The following is a 12750-nucleotide window of genomic DNA, read 5'->3' as shown; positions in this document are numbered from 1 at the left end:
TTGATAAAAGGCGTGCTACGTCCTGGGTACCTTAAGAATATTTATTATTTCATTTAATTGAGAATCATCATAGCAATCCTATGATATACATTTCCTTTAGTTCTTACTATCCCCAGTTAACAGATGAAAAAACGGAGACTCAGGTAGGTCATGCACCAGGTGAGTGGCAGAACCAAGAACCAGGTACAGGTCTGTTTGACTCCAAAGTCCATGTTCGTCTTGCTTTATTGCACTAATGAGATACCTAATGCATTCAGTGCAGACGTGCAACAACGGTTAGTGGTTGCTGGTGAGGACTAAGGTTGCCCTAGGAAAATGCAGGTGGGGCTGATAAAAAACAAACGAATAAATGAACCAATCAACAAACAAGCAAAAAAGCCAAAAGCTGGATTTCCTTTTTTTTTTTTTAAAGATTTTATTTATTTATTTGACAGAGAGAGACAGCCAGCGAGAGAGGAAACACAAGCAGGGGGAGTGGGAGAGGAAGAAGCAGGCTCCCAGCGGAGGAGCCTAATGTGGCACTCAATCCCGTAACGCTGGGATCACGCCCTGAGCCGAAGGCAGACGCTTAACCGCTGTGCCACCCAGGCGCCCCATCCTTTTTTTTTTTTTAAAGATTTATGTACATATTTATTTTTTGAGAGAGAGAGAGTGTGAGCAGGGGGAGGGGCAAAAGGAGAGAATCTTTCACGTAGACTCCCCGCTAAGCATGGAGCCTGAGGATGCAGGGCGTGATCCCACAACCCATGAAACCATGACCTGAGCCCAAACTAAGAGTCAGATGCTTAACCAACTGAGCCACCCAGGTGCCCCAGCTGGATTTCTTTAGTAGGAACATCTTTGCCACAACAGTGAGTGGGACTGAAGGCAGATGAAAGCTCCAGTTGTGACTGTCTTCACACACCAAGCTGGCTGAATTCACGTTGGAGGAAAGAGGTAAATAGTATACATTGTCATCCATGTCACCAAACCAAACACCTATGATGGAATTTTTTACCTTCTGGGTGATCGTTCATGCACTGTGAAGTCATGGCAGTGGCTCAGGCAGCGTTGGTGGTGGGCGATTTAAAGGGACAGGTATTTCGATCAAGGAAACCTGAGGTCTTCAGGCGAAAGTGCTCCCCAAACCAATCATTTTGCATTTCCAATGTCTATCTCATCTTCCCCCTTTTTCTCCCGTTGAAATGTGACCTTGGCCTCCGTCTCTGAACCAGCCAGCCTTTGACAGATTCAGTTTTATGGCTTTGGTTGAGAACTCCAGACACAAAAGCTTACACAAGTGTTAAGAATGAGCTGTGATAACTACTAAGGAAAGCTCTTGCTGGAGGACCCACAAAGCCCGGAACAAATCTCCAGGCCGTGTAATCACAAGGGGTTTATGCAAACCTCTTAAAGGAGGTTTACACAAATACACATCCAATTTCTTCTTTAGAAAGGGCTGTTCCTTTCCAATGAATCAGTATCTAACAGAGCTTGGCAGGGCATGAGCCTGTCAGCTGGAAGATGAGGTTTTAAAACTCGACCTATTCTTTAAAGGAGAAAATAACCCTTAAGCTGCATTACCATGGCCTACCACGAGCAGCAGGGATGGGGATTCTGTTATCAAGGCGTTCTCTGGGCTGGCATTTCCTTTCCAGGCTGCAGTCAGCCTCTGCTCGCCTGTCCCTGCCTTGTTATCTGCCTCCTGCAGACGAGACTTGCCTTCGTGTGCGCCGTCACTGGGTATGTATCTGTGAGCAAGGCTTGGCTTCCTGGGCTTTAATTTTGAATGAGATGGAAAACACATTCAGCATAGCCTCTGCCTCCTGTGTCTACGTCATGGGGCAAAGTTCATGCTCATGTTCATATCTCCTGAGAAAGAATGGGCTGCATTGGGTGTAGACATGATGGGATTGTGCTGCAACATGCTATTTTTGAGTACTGAAATACTGGCCTTTGGGGGTAGTATTATACTAGTTTATTGGTATTTTTACAAATCTGAAATCTGAATCATTTGTGTCTTGAGATCAAGATCAAAGACTCAACTTTCTCAAGGCATGGGAAAAGACACATTGCCCGACGGGCTTCCAGCCTGGCCAGGACTGCTTGGCTCACATCCCCAGGAAGCCCCCAGGTCGTGAATCACAAAGCTTCTATTGAAAGAAGGATTCTTCTGTGCTTTCCCAACGGGTGGACTGTGAACTGAAAGGGGTGCCGGGAGCCCCATGCTCACTGGGATCTCCATCGGTAGATGGCAACATTGAAGGAAACAGAGATGAATCCAGAATGGCTTATCTGAAACCAAAACCATGCTCTCAACAAAAACCTTGTACTGCCTGCCTCTCTCGGCCCCCTCCCCCAAATATTTGTTTAAAAAAAGATCTCTAAAGTTATCAAACAAGAGATGGGATTATCTGAGTGGCATCACACGAACGTATTTAAAATTATGTTACAACCCCATCTTTTCATCATTCTCTTTTTCCCCTCCCTTGTTCCCCTCCTCTCTGTTCTGTCTCTTTTCTGTCTTGCATCCCCGCTTCATTCCTTTCCCTTCTTGGTCCCAGTTGCCCCCCAGAAGGAGGTAATTAGACCCTCCTAGCAGAGGACAGCTGGTGGGGTTGGTAGAGAAGCAGGGAGGAGAGGTGGAGAGAGGGGCAGGGCAGCTAGTCGCTGGCTTTCGCTGCACAGGCTTCTCCATGGAGGGTCCCAGCAAAGCCCTGGGGCACTGCGGTTCTGGTCATCAGCACTGGCTGCATGGACGGGGACAGTGTGTGTGGTTCCATGAACTATCACCAGTCAGAGGATGGATCTGTGGGAGTGGTGGGGAGTCATGAGGGGCACAAGTAGAGGGACAGAGCACACAAAATGGAAAAGGGCAGTTATGTGCCATTTTCTGTGATGGGCACGTACCTCTCCCCATGGCTCCACCCAAGGGGGACTCAGTGGCTCATGCTACATTCATAAAGTTTTGAAACCACTGAAAAGTTTTAATCAGGGAAAGCTGATGCTCTATAGCCTCTCTCTGAGGGATAGGACAGCTGTAATTTCGAGTTCCTTACCTGCACGTAAGCTCCCTTGGTTGTAAGGGTGCTCAATGAAGGGCAATAGAAATCCTTCACATTGTTGTCCATTCTCGGGTTCTTGAAGACCGATCTGTTTCCACAAAGGAAGAAAACCATGGTGTCAACACCATGTCTTTGAGTAGTGTCGATGCTCAATAAATATTTGATGATAGTTCACGTTCCATGGAAATGTGTTCTATATATTTTTGTATTTTGCTATGAAAGCCTAGTGATCCCGTGGCCCAGTCTCTCAGCAGTCTCAGGATGCTTGAAATTGGTCTGGTGATGATTCTCTGTTAGAGCTCATTGAGTATTAGAACTGAAGGGACACCCCCTGGCACAGAGGAGGAGAAGTAACTTGCCCAATGAAAGAGTTTTGGGTAGAGAAAGGAATGGTTGCAAAACTTCCCATGTAACATTTGCATAAAGCAGGAGAGTGGGACCAGTGGTGGGTATTTCCACAACCCTGAGAGTTAACTCAAGGAGCTCTCTGACCTCAGCTTGCTCCTAATTATTCCCCTTTACTGCCTCAGATATAGCCTTCCTCAGCCCATTTCCCTTACTGCTGTCACTGTTGGTTGGAAACGCTCTCAGGAACTTCCCAGGCATAATCTGAAGCCAGGCCCCCTGTGAGGAGGGCAGGGAGAGATGGAACAGAGAGGCGCACTGCTCCAGGTTGGTAGGTAGCAGTTGTAATAAGCAAAGGGAACTTACACGTGAGTCTTGCCTTGGGCAAGAGTCAGATGAGGACCCGCCCACCCACCAAACCCTAAAAGGTTATAAAGAGGTCTTAAGTGGGTCCAGTCACGTAGGCCAGACAGGTGTTCTCAGCACCACATTACTGTCTCAAGGCTGTGTCCTTGCAGCAGCTTCTGGAAGCAGGAAAGGGAAGCTGAACCTACATTCCGAGGACAGGGGAGGCGGGAGGAGCCTCCAAATGCCCTAGGCCAGCTCATCGGTCAGGCAGTGGGCACATTTTTTGATGATGTTCCCACACTGTCGTCTTCCTGGCCCTATGGGGCAGAGGTGAGAAGGTCTGTCTACTTCAGATGCTTGGGCCCAGGCATGGCTACATGTCCTTCTCCTTATGTCCTTAGCATGGCTGAAGAATGCTGTGGATGGGGGTTTAAATGAGATTTTACTAAAGGAAGGGGGTGGGAGGAATGGCGGATAGGCTTGCCTCTTTCCTGATAGACCGACATCATCAGGAGTCAGGTTTACCTACAGATCCGTGCAGGGCAGTCCTCCACCGCACAACAGCCTGGTGGGGCATTCAAGCCAGAAACACAAATTTACAGCAGCTGTGGGGGTGGGTTGGGTGAACTGCCTTTTTTTTTTTTTTTTAAACAGAGACAATCCCTTCTTCCTCTTCCCCCTCTAGCCTGTTCATTTCCTGCGGATTTCTCTCCCTTTACACAAGAGGGCGCTGGAGCCCACGGTACGGCGCGCTTGGCTCGGAAACGAGGACGCAGGGAAAGACAGAAAAGCGGCTTCGGTGTGTTCCAGGGGATGGCACCGGCCCTGCCAGCTCGTGGTTTCAGGTACTCAGCCTGTACCCCTGATGCAGAGATTCGACATAAGCCCCACCCGGCATCCAGGAGCGTGGGGTCTGGGCCTACCTGTGAGAAAGGCATTGGCCTAGCTGGCAGGGTATCCTGCATGGGCTCCCTGCAGGAAGTGGTTCTGTGAGAACCCACGGCGGCGGGGGGGGGGGGGGGGGGGGGGGGGGGGAGGGCACTCAGGTCCTGTTAGTTCAGAGGAAAGGAATCGGGGCGATGGGATCTGGGTCTGCGTTCTTGAAGGGCTTTGTCTGGGAGAAAGACTAGACTTATTTCATGGGTCTCCAGCAGCAGAACGGGGCCCTATGAATGATATTGATCAAGAAGGAGATTTCAGTTGAACACAGGAAGAACTTTGTAGGTGTGGAAGGCGGCCTGGTTCAGGCGTACGCGTGGGCTGCGGAGGAAGCCTGGAGCTCACCTGGCCTGCCATTACTAGCTCTGCGACTTGGATGAGTCACTTAACCGCTCAGCCTCCGTGCTCTTCTCTGTAAAATGGGGATAAGGATGTCTCCTTTGCAGGGTTGTGGAGAATCAATAATTTGGAGAAAATTCAGCATAGTGCCTAGCATCTTTCTTTCTTTCTCTTTCTTTTTCTTTCTTTTTTGTTTTTTAGCCCAATTTTTTTGACAAAAGAGCATAGTCGTTAACCTTGAATGCTTATTCCGTGAAAGACATTGAGCCGTCTCCCATTCATGATCTCCGAGTCCTCAAACAACCCGATGAGGCAAGCATCCCTACCCTTATTTTACAAAAGAGACAAGTGGGGTTTGGAGAGGATAAGAGATTGGCCACGCTGAAATCCTCAGCCAGGTCTGTCTTCGGAGCTGCGCTCCTGCCAGGACACCATGCTGCCTGCCTGTGTCAATGTGGGGTCTGCACCCAGAGGGCCCCTGGGTCTGGCGAGCTGTTGGCGGGTTTATCTATCACACACAATGACGCAGGGGCACATATGTTGTTCTGGCAAAGGCAAGGCGCATTTTCCAATGTCGGTCGAAGCAGTGGATGAATAATACAGGGAGAGGGATCAACAGAAGGGGCAAGAGGAGGCCGGAACCGCATCAATTCCCCTGCCCCCAACAGGGGCAGCAGAAGGTGCAGCTGGCGGGGCCCCGGAGTGGAGCCGCCAGCCCAATCATCTTGCCGCTGGGTTTTGCCCAGCTTTCCCTCTCCATTCTTTCTCGTTTTTGACACTTGTGATTATTACCAATCCTGGTGGCGCTGACGCCCGGGAGTGCAATGGTTACCATGGCATGCTTAATAGCGAGAGCAGATGTTTGGCAGGCTAGCTCCATGCATTCTAAACACACAAGGCGAAAGTCGGTGGAGGGCGTAATTGATTTGCTGGCTGCAGTGGGAAGCCCGCCCGTGCCTGCGCTGGGCCAGGGCACGATATACTCGAACATCGCACACAGTCTCATCACGAGCTGACCCCTTGCAGGCCCCTCTGGCCTCACATGTTCTCAATTCCCACCTGCTCTCTTCTCCTCTGCCGGGCTCAACACCTGCAGCCCCACATACAAGCTCTGGTCTGTCTCCTGCCTGGATCTTCAAACAAACTGTTGCCTCAATCCAGGACCCCATCCTTCATCATGTGGGCAATGCCCACAAGCCCCTCAGTCCTCAGCCTAGACATCCCTCTCTGGCATGCCTTCATGAGGTCCCACGTGGCAGGATCACCCCATTCCTACCCTCTCATAGGACTTACTGCTGTGCTGTAATTGCTCTTTTGTTTACCTTCCGGATAGAAGGTGAGTTTCTTGAGTGCAGAAACCATGTTTACAGGAATGATTTTGACTATAATTCATAAAAAAAAATTACCTGAAATAAAAACTCCCATCCTTTATCATTCATTTCTTGCATCATTGTATCATCACATTTCTTGCAAAACACATCACAATTGGTCATGATAGCAGGTGCCCATGTCTTCCCTCCAAACAGGATGATGGGTATCTGCATACAAAGTATAGTCTCCTACCTCTGAGCCCCTGTTGGCACCTTGCCTCCATCCAGAAACCTGGTGCCCTTCTCTCATTCACCTGTACCTTTTCAGATCCTGTCCCTCAATCAAGACAGCTCTCAACTACTGTTTCATCTTCTCCGATATACCCTTCTTCCCCAAGCAGATGCGAGCACTTCTCAACAACAGACCCCTTCCTAACACCCCCACTTCCACCACACACTAACCCCACGGCATACTGTGTACGTTTCTTTCAGCATCCGTGACTTTCTAGGATTTGGTCAAGAGCAGTGGAGAGCCCAGGCTCTGGCCTCAGGCTTGAGTTCCTGTCCTGAGCCTGCCATTGACTTGTTATGTCTAGCTTTGGACATGTTGAATGACCTCCCAGCCTCATTTCCCCCTTTGTTGAAATGGATATAATCACGTCTATTTCACTGGGTTGTCGTGTGGATTAAATGAGCTACCTAAGAGAAGAAAATCTGTAACTCTGTGTATGGAACACAATAAGAACTCCTTAAATGGGGGGCGCCTGAGTGGTTCAGTCTGTTAAGCATCCGACTCTTGATTTCAGCTCAGGTCATGATGTCAGGGTTGTAAGATCAAGCCCAGTATTGAGCTCTGTGCTGAGCCGGGTGCCTGCTTAAGATTCTCTCTCTCTCTCCTTCTGTCCCCCCCCCCCCCACCCAACTGAGCATGCTCTCTCTCTCTCAAAAAAAAAAAAAAAAAAAGAACAAGAACTCATTAAATGGTTGCTATTGTTAACTCACTATTTACATATTTGCCTAATGCCAGCAGGGGGAGTGCCCTCCTCGAGGTCAGGTGCACCCTGCCGCATGATCCGAGTTCATGGCTGGGTGAGTGGAGGAAATTTACCCACCCTGCTGAGCTCTGCTTTCCTTGTCTGTAAGTTGGGGTTATGAAATCATCAAGAGCATTAAATATCTGAGTCCCTTTGAAACCGTAAAGCTCAAAAGCGATTTGAGTCAACTTAAAAGAGCTGGTATGAGAGGCAATGCATGGAGCAGAGGCATATTGAATTTCTGCTTCACTTTGAAGATGCTGGGCTGAGGCTAGTTTGTGATTGATTATTGCCCTCGTGACACAGGTGGTTTGCGCTCACCTCACCCAACCAGTTCTGAACCAGGTAGGGAGGCAGAGAAAGGACAGGAGTGTGTGTGTTTGTATTTGTGTATGTAAGTGTATGTGTGCGTTCATATCTGTGTGTGTGTGTTTACGTGTTTTGGGGAGGGAAATGGCAGAGAGAGAGAAGGTTTTCTGGGGACAGAATCACTGAGAATTTGCCTGGAGGAAAAAAAGACACTTTGGTCTTGACATTATTTTCCAATAACCACAACTAAGAGTAAAGAAATGGCCAGCTTTATCCTAGTGACTCGAATATCAAATTACTAAAGAAGAGTCAGAAAGCTTTTTCAAATGGTTTAACGTAGAGTATTGACAAAAGCGAACATTTGTGAAGGTCACTGAGCTGACCCCTAGCTGGGTGGTAGGGTGGGGAGGATTGTGTCATTTCTGCTATCCCAAAGTGTTCACAGCCTTTTTTGCCCCCTGCCCGCTTTAATAAAAATTCTGTGATTTTTAAAAACTGCTTCAAAAGAATACAGCCTGGTTCATATTTCTCAAATTATGAAGTGGATTTTTTTATGTCGTGTTTTCAACAGTTGGAATTTCCACCGGTTTTGGAAAATTACACGGGATACGTAGTCGTCCCCCACTAACGCAGTGCTCTCTCCATTCTGTGCTTCTGTGCATGGACCGCCGGTGCTTCCGAGCACGGTGTGGGCTAGAGTCAGCTTGTGCGGACTGCCTCACTTTACCGCATCACGTGAGAGCTGCGAATGAAGTCTCTGGATTATTGCCTGTCTATACTTGAAGGACTTCTCGGGCTCCCACCATGGGATGATAGGCCCGCACACCTCTGAGGTCCGGAGAGCTGGATTCTCAATCTGGATTTGTCAGATCTGTCACACCACATTTGTTACACCTTCCTCACACCAAGAATGTATTTTCTCCACCCTGGGCTTCAGCTGCTCATCTGGAGAACACCAGGTGATCATATGGTGTTTCTTTTCTTTTCTTTTTTTTTAAGATATTTATTTATTTGACAGAGAGAGACAGACAGCGAGAGAGGGAACACAGGCAGAGGGAGTGGAAGAGGAAGAAGCAGGCTCATAGCGGAGAAACCTGATGTGGGGCTCGATCCCAGAACGCTGGGATCACGCCCTGAGCCAAAGGCAGACACTTAACCACTGCGCCACCCAGGTGCCCCATCATACGGTGTTTCCTCATTAGTCTGTTGAGATGGTGAATTGCATCGATTAGTTTTTGATTGTTGGACCACCCTTCCGTTCCTTGGGTAAACCTCATTTGGCACTATACTTTTCATGGATTGTTGGACTTCATTGGCTAATATTTTGTTCGGGATTTTTGAGCCTATGTTCGTGAAGGATATTAGTCTGTAGATTTCTTTGTTTGTAAATATCTTTGGTTTGGGTAGCTGGGTAATCTAAAAAATGAATTGGACAGTGTTCCTTCCCGTTCTATATTCTGGAAGAGTTTGTATAGAACTAGTTTTATTTCTTCCTTAAATGTTTGGTGGAATTTTTCAGTAGACTCCATCACTTTGAAGGTTTTTCATGCTCTAGGCGGTTGCAGGATAAGTGAGCGTGATTCCTGGGGTAGGTTTGGAGGGCTGGCCCACCTCAGGCCCTTTAGAAGCTCCCTGTGAATAAAGAAATAGGGGAATTGCTTTCCTCCAAATCACACACCCAAGGCTCCTCTTCTGCAGTCACTTCTAGTGCTCTCTCACCAATGTGTAGGTCATGATCTTCCCAGAACGATTTTCAGTCTTTGGGAGATAGCATGGTGTGGTGGGAAAAGCTCAGATTCTTGGCCTTGGCACGTACCCATCACGTGACTGCCGGCCCACACTCCTGAACCTCTCAGAGCCTCGGTTTCTGCATCTATCACTGGGCATGGCAAATTTTAGCTGACCAGGCTATCATGAAGATTGAAGGAGATAATACTTAAAAATGTCTGGCATAGTAGATTTGCAGTGAGTGCTAGCCTCCTTCCTGGGGAAATAGGAACACCCTGTCCCATTTTACTCAGGCTGTGGGACCCATCTGGATAAAAAGCCTGTTTACTTACCTCTGAATCTGGGAGAGAGTTGTTGTTGGTTTTTTTTGTTTTGTTTTGTTTTTTTTAGGGGAGTCAGAAATGCAAAGACAGACCTTATTTATTTTTTATTTTTTTATTTTTTGCCATCTGTTCAACAAGACGAATGAGTTTACCTTGAAAATAGTCACATTTCAAAGTGATTGCTGGATGGGAACAATTTGTTATAATGCTCCAATTCCACTGCTTCTTTCCCAGTGGGGAGAATGCCCTCTTCAGTTACTGAGGCTCCAGAGCGTTGCTTCCTAATGGGAACTGGAGAACAGGCAGCTATTCAAATTCTAACTAGAGCCTAGAAGGATGGTTCCCTCTTGATTGAAAAAAAAAAAAAAAAGTCATGAGTCAGCTGCTTAGGAAAATGCCTCACTGATGATATTAGTACATAGAAGCAATTTCATCAGTCTGGGAAGCGCATTTTCAAGAGGCAAGATTGGCAGGGCAGAAAGGACAGAATATTAATGAAACTGTCATAGGGGACAATAGTGCTGTTTTGGTTCTGGGCAGCAGAGGGAGCTGTTGTTTCCTAATCCTGAAAGACATATTTGGCAGGAAGGTGACCATCTTGGAGTCTGGGAGACTCTTAACCTCTCCTTGTTGGCTGTCATAGAGTTCCACGATTTACTTAGGAAAATTGCACTTGGATGGCTTAGACCTCACTAGGAAGAACCAGAGGGCAAAGGATGGTTAGTTACAGTATTAGCTAACACTCCGCATAAAATTTGCTACGAGTCAAGCACACTTCTAAGTACTTCATGTATGTTAACTCATTGATTCTCACAACAGCAGTATGAGGTAAGTAATAATATTACTAAGCACATTTGGGGATGAGGAAACTGAGGGAGAGGGAGGTTAAGTGACTTCTCCATGGTTACACATCTAATAATTTTCTGTACTCTTAGCCATTAATAACAAGTTGCATTTGTACTTTTCATTTTATTTGATCTTATAGACAGCTCTATGAGATAAGTACATTTTATTACTATTATTTTATTAGTGGAGAATCTGGGGCCGAGAGAGAGAGAGACAGAGAATAAGGGAGAACGAACTTTGCAGACTTTGGGCTTGAAGTGTTCAATAGATACTTACAGTGCTAATGTTCTAGTCTTCCTATAATTGGCCAATAACACAGAAAAAGAGTCAGAGAGCAGAACTCACTTCCAAATCTCAATCGAAGTTCACTGCTTTTTACTGCTACCCTGTTTCCCACACACATCCCTCCTCTGTGCTGGGCTCTGTGGGTGTGAGAGGTCAAGAGATGCAGAAGCCTAGTCTCTGAGTTGCAGGTGTCCTGGAATACATTGACATCTCCCCTGCTTGAGTTTCTCAGCCACTGGATCTGGAAACATGGGGTATAATTTTAGCTCTCTCAGTTGGTAGCCTGGTAACTTTGACCTTGGGTTTCTCTAATCAATCTGGGGAAGAGTGTTTTCAGGAGGCAAGACTGAAAGACAGAAGAAACGAAAATATCATTTCCGTCACTGCATGAGAGAGGGAGAAGGGAAGTCCTGCCCCTCTGAGGTTTACTTTCAGTAAATCAGGTATTTGGACCACACAATGGTGACTCTTAGGGTCAAAAGTCTCTTTTAGGGCTGACATTCTATGAAACCACAAGTTTATGTAGAGCCTGAAGTGTATTATTAAATCTCCATATGATGACAGGAGACCGCAACCCAAAGGAACGACTCTAATGCAAGATTCTTCACCTTGGCACTATTGATGTTTGGGTTGGATAACACTTGCTGTAGGGGGTGTCCTGTGTATTGTAGCAGCGTCCCTGGCCTTTGCTCACGGGATGCCAGTAGCACCATAACCTCCTTGAGTTGAGTTGGTTGTACCATAACCAAAATACAACCCCTAATAGTGGGAATGTACACACTTTGGTAGACCAGGAGGACAGATGCTTTAGGTTGATGATGGTGATGAATAACACCATAACTGGCTGCTATGTCCCAGGCCCTGTCTTACACAGTCACACATGTAGTCATGGTCTCTTTTCATCTTCATGGCCTCCCTATGGGTTTGGTATTGTTAACCCTGTTCTATAGAAGAGGGAGCTGAGGTACAGAGGGCTTGAATAACTTGGTCAAGGTCACATAAAGCTCATAAGTAGTCACCTGAGACTATATTCCAGTGCTTACACCATCTGCTTTCCTTGATTAGTGGAGATGGCAAGACTCAAAGTGTGGGCCACAGACTGGTGTTGGCCAATAAGACTGTTTGCTTAAGTCTGTGTTGGACTAAATCATTTGCATCACTAAGCACACCATTATAGTTCAACTAATATATATATATATATATATATATATATATATATATATATATATATATATATATATATGGCCAGACTTTCTCAATGAAGGAAGGATTGCATAGATTTATACACTGACACAAGCTCCTTATCTTGTTGCAGGCAAACATTTTGTTGCAAGCAGGCACAGAAATGAAAATGTCATCTAATATTTGCACAGAATTTTACCATTGACAAATTGTACTCCCTTCTGTAATCTTACATGCTTCTTATAGGTGTGCCTTTCCACACCCTTTGAGGTTCACTGAAGAGGCAACATAGGGTAGATTCACTTTCCAGTTGAGGAGACTAAGGCTTAGGAAATTAAATGATTTGTTTTTGCTCTTGAGATAAGTTGGGGGTCCAAAGTATGAGTCCAGGTTTTCTAACTCATAATTCATTGTTCTAAGTTCTAAGATAGGACTGTGTTCTGACCATATCAATAAGTGACTCTCTTCCTCTGTCCAGCTCCATGTCATTGTAAGGACCTAAAAATAGATGATCTTTCCTTCATTGGATACTCTATTGTAATACGACATGGTTATCCAAAGAAACAACATCATAATTCTTTGGTCAATGTACTTTCCATTCAAAAAGCACAGTGCTCCCCTGAATCCCTGGCATTTTGGAAAGAGCCTGAGTTTTGGACTCAATCCTAGCTCCCTTATTACAAATTATGTGATTTGGGGCACTTTTTAAAGCCCCTTA

Source organism: Ursus arctos, unplaced genomic scaffold (genome assembly GCF_023065955.2).
Source record: "Ursus arctos isolate Adak ecotype North America unplaced genomic scaffold, UrsArc2.0 scaffold_12, whole genome shotgun sequence".
In the NCBI taxonomy this organism is placed as follows: Eukaryota; Metazoa; Chordata; class Mammalia; order Carnivora; family Ursidae; genus Ursus; species Ursus arctos.
This window is presented reverse-complemented; position numbering follows the sequence as displayed.